The sequence below is a fragment of the Triticum aestivum genome, chromosome 5B (assembly GCF_018294505.1).
Source record: "Triticum aestivum cultivar Chinese Spring chromosome 5B, IWGSC CS RefSeq v2.1, whole genome shotgun sequence".
Taxonomy (NCBI): Eukaryota; Viridiplantae; Streptophyta; class Magnoliopsida; order Poales; family Poaceae; genus Triticum; species Triticum aestivum.
The window spans coordinates 48495283-48503044 of NC_057807.1; positions in this window are offsets into that span (position 1 = coordinate 48495283).

Consider the following 7762-nt stretch of genomic DNA (forward strand, 5'->3'; position numbering starts at 1 on the left):
AGTTAAATTGATGATTCAAGCAGAAGAAGGAAAAGCACTTTAAAAGGCCATGTTTGAATTTGAAATTTGAATCTTTGATTCAAATTTGTTCAAACACTTCTGGCTTTAGTTGCATTAGCCCAATACACTCATATTGCCATGTTTCATGCATGCATCATATTGTTGCACATTGTTTGGTGATGCTTGTGTATCGATGCCCTTTGCGACAGGTTCTGTTCCCGAGGAGTACCGTGATTACCCTAACGAAGAACCGTATCCGTGCATCGAACCATCAGGCAAGCAACCAACCATTTGATCATATCGATACAATCCCATGTTCTCGCTCCTGCTCTCTTTTACTGCATTAAGACAACGCGATTCAAACTGCTGTGTGCTACGGTAGTTGAACCCATTTCCTCTGCATGACCTGTCATTGCCACAGTAACTAGATGAAACCCACTAGCATGTGTAGGAGTTGATTGAGCCATATGTATGTGTTGTTCCTACCTTGCTATGCCTGCTATGCTTAGAGTCGTGTCAGGTCTGGTTCATCTGGGTGATGGGCTAGAGTGAAATGATTATGTCGGTAATGAGAGTGGTGTGGTGAACACGATTTGGTAAAGGTATCGATGAGAGGCCATGTAGGAGTACATGGTGGGTTGTTTCATTGAAGCCGACCTTAAGCACTGAGATCTGTATGTGTGATTTAAGAATCAGCTACTACCATAAATTGGGCCCTGAAATATGACCCCGCTCGACTTCTTATTCACCCTAGCTCTCTGTCCAGGAGTTGCAAGTAGTTTCTGGTGTTTGTAGCCTACTGGAGGCCGTGGACAGCGCTGACCGTAGGGGTGGGCTGTGATGCGGTAGGTACGTGGCCGGGTGTACCGAATACCCGTTAGGTATCTCAGGAACCCTGTTCACATCGTTCGGGGCCGTATGGGAAACCTCGGCCGGACTCCCTGCGGATGGAACCTGAATAGGCGATAAACCTGGACTAGAGGCTTAAGTGTTTAGGTAGGTCGTGGTCTACACCCACGTCGGCTTTCGCTTGAAGTCTGCCGAGCACATATCGTGTGCAGACGCTAAGTGGTGGAAACATGTATGAAGAGGTACACCCCTGCAGGGTTAACATGATCTATTCGAATAGCCGCGTCCGCGGTAAATGACTACTTGGTTGCCTATACAGTTCATAGACAAGTAAATGGAAACTGATAAAAGCCTCAAGATAAGTGTGAGTGCCGAGGATGGCTCTTCCGTAGGAAGACGGAGGTGGATCCTCGGTAGTGTATTGAAGTGGTGAATAGTGGACTCGTGTGCGCAAAACTATTTTAAGTTGGAGTATCGTAGGATAGTCTAGCCAAGAGTCAAAGCTAGCTTGCTGCAATAACTCCACCAACCCTTCTTGATACTATGCATGTATGTAGGATCTGATGTAAGTCTTGCTGAGTACTTTTGTACTCATGTGGCTATAATCTACATTTTTACAGAAGACGCTGCAACCCCTTCTGATGGGTTCTATGTAGACGTTGACATCAACGAGTAGGCTAAGGACCCAGGTGGTGACCCTGAGCTTGTGATGGACCACATAGTATAGTTAGGCTTCCAAGCCTCTTTTATTTTACTAGTTGTCTGTACCCAGACAAAGTACTTCCGCTGTTGGCTTGTATGACTGTATGACTTGTATGTTGGGTCGTGAGACCCGTACCTTTGTGTATGTTATGTATGGCTCCCTGAGCCTTAAATAAAGTACTTGTGTCATAGAGTCATGTTGTGATGCTTCGTTGTATTTGCACATATCGAGCATATTGTGTGTATGATTGAAATGCTTGGTATGTGTGGGATCTGACCATCTAGTTGTTTATCTTTAGTAGCCTCTCTTACCGGGAAATGTCTCCTAGTGTTACCGCTGAGCCATGGTAGCTTGCTACTGCTCTGGAACACTTTGGCTGGCCGGCATGTGTCCTTCTTCGTTCTTGTGTCTGTCCCTTCGGGGAAATGTCACGCTTTGAGTACCGGAGTCCTGTTAGCCCGCTACAGCCTGGTTTACCGGAGTCCTACTAGCCCAGTGCTACAGCCCGGACCCACTTGCTGATGACCGACACGTTCGAAGCTGGGTCATGGATGCCTGTCCCTGTAAGTCTGTGCCACTTTGGGTTTACGACTAGTCATGTCAGACCGGGCTCTTTATCATATGGATGCTAGCGACACTATCATATACGTGAGCCAAAAGGCGCAAACGGTCCCGGGAAAAGGTAAGACGACACCCGTGGGGATACCGTGCGTGAGGCCGCAAAGTGATATGAGGTGTTACCAGCTAGATCGATGTGACATCGAGTCGGGGTCCTGACACATCTATTGATCAACGAGCTAGTCAATTAGAGGCTTACTAGGGACATGGTGTTGTCTATGTAACCACGCATGTATCTGGGTTTCCTATCAATACAATTATAGCATGGATAATAAACGATTATCATGAACAAGGAAATATAATAATAACTAATTTATTATTGCCTCTAGGGCATATTTCCAACAGTCTCCCACTTGCACTAGAGTCAATAATCTAGTTCACATCGCCATGTGATTAACACTCACACGTCACATTGCCATGTGACCAACATCCAAAGAGTTTACTAGTGCCATTAAACTAGTTCACATCATCATGTGATTAAGACTCAATGAGTTCTGGGGTTTGATCATGTTTTGCTTGTAAGAGAGGTTTTAGTCAATGGGTCTGCAACATTCAGATCCGTATGTACTTTGCAAATCTCTAGGTCATATTGTAAATGTTGCTTCCACGCTCCACTTGGAGCTATTCCAAATGGTTGCTCCACTATACATATCCGGTTTGCTACTCAGAGTCACTCGCATAGGTGTTAAATCTTGCATCGACGTAACCCTTTACGCCGAACTCTTTATCACCTCCATAATCGAGAAACATGTCCTTATTACTCCAAGGACAATTTTTTGACCACTGTCTGGTGATCCACTCCTTGATCACCTTTGTACCCTCTTGCCAGACATGTGGCAAGGCACACATCAGGTGCGGTACTTAGCATAGCATACTGTAGAGCCTACGTCTAAAGCATAGGGGACGACCTTCGTCCTTTCTCTCTTTTCTGCCGTGGTCGAGCTTTAAGTCTTAAATTCGTACCTTACAACTCAGGCAAAAACTCCTTCTTTGACTGATCCATCTTGAACACCTTCAAGATCATGTCAAGGTATGTGCTCATTTGAAAGTACCATTAAGTGTTTTGATCTATCCTTATAGATCTTGATGCTCAATGTTCAAGCAGCTTAATCCAGGTTTTCTATTAAAAAACACCTTTCAAATAACCCTATATGTTTTCCAGAAATTCTACATCATTTCTGATCAACAATATATCAACAACATATACTCATCAGAAATTCTATAGTGCTCCCACTCACTTCTTTGGAAATACAAGTTTCTCATAAACTTTGTATAAACCCAAAATCTTTGATCATCTTATCAAAGTGTATATTCCAACTCCGAGATGCTTACTCCAGTCCATGGAAGGATCGTTGGAGCTAGCATACCTTTTAGCATCCTTAGGATCGACAAAACCTTTCTGATTGTATCACATACAACCTTTCCTCACGAAGACTGGTAAGGAAACTTGTTTTGACATCCATTTGCCAGATTTCATAAATGTAGCAAACGCTAACATGATTCTGACGGACTTAAGCATTGCTACGGATGAGAAGATCTCATCGTAGTCAACTCCTTGAACTTGTGAAAAACTCTTCGCCACAAGTCGAGCTTCATAGACAGTGACATTACTGTCCACGTCCGTCTTCTTCTTAAAGATCCATTTATCTCAATGACTTGCCGATCATCGGGGAAGTCCACCAAAGTCCATGCTTTGTTCTGATACATGGATCCTATCACGGATTTCATGGCTTCTAACCATTTGTCGGAATATGGGCCCACCATCGCTTCTCCATAGCTCGTAGGTTCATTGTTGTCTAGCAACATGACCTTCAAGACAGGATTACTATACCACTCTGAAGCAGTACGCATCCTTGTCACCCTACGAGGTACGGTAGTGACTTGATCCAAAACTTCATGACCACTATCATAAGCTTCTACTTCAATTGGTGTAGGCGCCACAGGAACAACTTCCTGTGCCCTGCTACACACTTGTTGAAGTGATGGTTCAATAACCACATCAAGTCTCCACCATCCTCCCACTCAATTCTCGAGACAAACCTTTCCTCGAGAAAGGACCCGATTCAAGAAACAATCCCTATTGCTTTCGGATCTGAATTAGGAGGTATACCCAACTGTTTTGGGTGTCCTATGAAGATGCATTTTATCTGCTTTGGGTTCGAGCTTATCAACCTGAAACTTTTTCACATAAGCGTCGCAGCCCCAAACTTTTAAGAAACGACAACTTAGGTTTCTCCAAACCATAATTCAAACGGTGTCGTCTCAACAGAATTACGTGGTGCCCTATTAAAGTGAGTGCGGTTGTCTCTAATGCCTAACCCATGAACGATAGTGGTAATTCGATAAGAGACACCATGGTACGCACCATATCCAATAGGGTGCAACTATGATGTTCGGACACACCATCACACTATGGTGTTCCAGGCGGTATTAATTGTGAAACAATTTCCACAATGTCTTAATTGCGTGCCAAAGCTCATAACTCAGATACTCATCTCTATGATCATATCATAGACATTTTATCCTCTTGTCATGATGATCTTCAACTTCACTCTGAAATTACTTGAACCATTCAATAATTCAGACTTGTGTTTCATCAAGTAAATATACTCAACATCTACTCGAATCATCTGTGAAGTAAGAACATAACGATATTCACTGCATACCTCAGCACTCATTGGACTGCACACATCAAAATGTGTTACTTCCAACAAGTTGCTTTCTTGTTCCATTTTACTGAAAACGAGGCTTTCAGTCATCTTGCCCATGTGGTATGATTTTCATGTCTCAAGTGATTCAAAATCAAGTGAGTCCAAATGATCCATCTGCATGGAGTTTCTTCATGCATATACACCAATAGACATGGTTCGCATGTCTCAAACTTTTCAAAACAAGTGAGTCCAAAGATCCATCAACATGGAGCTTCTTCATGCGTTTTATACCAATATGACTTACATGGCAGTGCCACAAGTGGTACTATCATTACTATCTTATATCTTTGGCATGAACATGTGTATCACTACGATCGAGATTCAATAAACCATTCATTTTAGGTGCAAGACCATTGAAGGTATTATTAAAATAAACAGAGTAACCATTATTCTCCTTAAATGAATAACCGTATTGCGATAGACATAATCAAATCATGTCTATGCTCAACACAAACACCAAATAACAATTATTTAGGTTTAATACTAATCTCGATTGTAGAGAGAGCGTGCGATGCTTGATCACATCAACCTTGGAAATACTTCCAACACATATCGTTAGCTCACCTTTAGCTAGTCTCCGTTTATTCTGTAGCTTTTATTTTGAGTTACTAACACTTAGCAACCGAACCGGTATCTAATACCCTGGTGCTACTAGGAGTACTAGTAAAGTACACATTAACATAATGTATATCCAATAAACTTCTATCGACCTTGCCAGCCTTCTCATCTACCAAGTATCTAGGGTAATTCTGCTCTAGTGGCTGTTCCCTTTATTACAGAAGCACTAAGTCTCGGGTTTGGGTTCAACCTTAGGTTTCTTCACTAGAGCAGCAGCTGATTTGTCGTTTCATGAAGTATCCCTTCTTGCCCTTGCCCTTCTCGAAACTAGTGGTTTCACTAACCATCAACAATTGATGCTCCTTCTTGATTTCTACTTTTGCGGTGTCAAACATTGCGAATATTTCAAGGCTCATCATATCTATACCTGATATGTTAATCACGAAGCTCTAGCAGCTTGGTGGCAATGACTTTGGAGAAACATCACTATCTCATCTGGAATACCAACTCCCACTCGATTCAAGTGATTGTTACACTCAGACAATCTGAGCACAAGCTCAACGATTGTGCTTTTCTCCCTTAGTTTGCAGGTTAAGAAAATTGTCGGAGGTCTTATACCTCTTGACGTGGGCATGAGCCTGAAATCCCAATTTCAGCCCTTGGAACATCTCATATGTTCCGCTATGTTTCGAAAAACGTCTTTGGTGCCTCAACTCTAAACCATTTAACTGAACTATCACGTAGTTATCAAAACGTGTATATCCGATGTTCGCAACATCCATAGACGACGTTTGGGGTTCTGCACACTAAGTGGTGCATTAAGGACATAAGCTTTCTACTAATCGCATAATCGCTACTGTCAACTTTCAACTATATTTTCTCTAGGAACATATCTAAACAGTGGAACTAAAGCGTGAGCTTACGACATAATTTGCAAAGATCTTTTGACTATGTTCAGGATAATTAAGTTCATCTTATGAACTCCCACTCAGATAGACATCCCTCTAGTCATCTAAGTGATTACATGATCCGAGTCAACTAGGCCGTGTCCGATCATCACGTGAGACGGACTAGTCATCATCGGTGAACATCTTCATGTTGATCGTATCCTCCATACGACTCATGATCTACCTTTCGGTCTCTTGTGTTCCGAGGCCATGTCTGTACATGCTAGGCTCGTCAAGTTAACCTAAGTGTTTCGCGTGTGTAAATCTGGCTTACACCCGTTGTATGTGAACGTAAGAATCTATCAGACCCGATCATCACGTGGTGATTCGAAACGACGAACTTTCGCAATGGTGCACAGTTAGGGGGAACACTTTCTTGAAATTTTAATGAGGGATCATCTTATTTACTACCGTCGTTCTAAGCAAATAAGATGTATAAACATGATAAACATCACATGCAATCAAATAGTGACATGATATGGCCAATATCATATTGCTCCTTTTGGTCTCCATCTTCGGGGCTCCATGATCATCGTCGTCACCGGCATGACACCATGATCTCCATCATCATGATCTTCATCGTCGTGTCTCCATGAAGTTGTCTCTCCAACTTATTACTTCTACTACTATGGCTACCGGTTAGCAATAAAGTAAAGTAATTACATGGCGTTGTTCAATGACACGCAGGTCATACAAAAAATAAAGACAACTCCTATGGCTCCTGCCGGTTGTCATACTCATCGACATGCAAGTCGTGATTCCTATTACAAGAACATGATCAATCTCATACATCACATATCATTCATCATGTGCTTCTTGGCCATATCACATCACATAGCATACCCTGCAAAAACAAGTTAGACGTCCTCTAATTGTTGTTTGCATGTTTTACGTGGCTGCTATGGGTTTCTAGCAAGAACGTTTCTTACCTACGCAAAACCACAACGTGATATGACAATTGCTATTTACCCTTCATAAGGACCCTTTTCATCGAATCCGTTCCGACTAAAGTGGGAGAGACTAGCACCCGCTAGCCACCTTATGCACCAAGTGCATGTCAGTCGGTGGAACCTGTCTCACGTAAGTGTACGTGTAAGGTCGGTCCGGGCCGCTTCATCCCACAATACCGTCGAAACAAGATTGGACTAGTAACGGTAAGCATATTGAACAAAATCAACGCCCACAACTACTTTGTGTTCTACTCGTGCAAAGAATCTACGCAATATACCTAGCTCTGATACCACTGTTGGGGAACGTAGCAGAAATTCAAAATTTTCCTACGTGTCACCAAGATCTATCTATGGAGAAACCAGGAATGAGGGAAAGGAGAGTGCATCTACATACCCTTGTAGATCGCCAAGCGGAAGCGTTCAAGA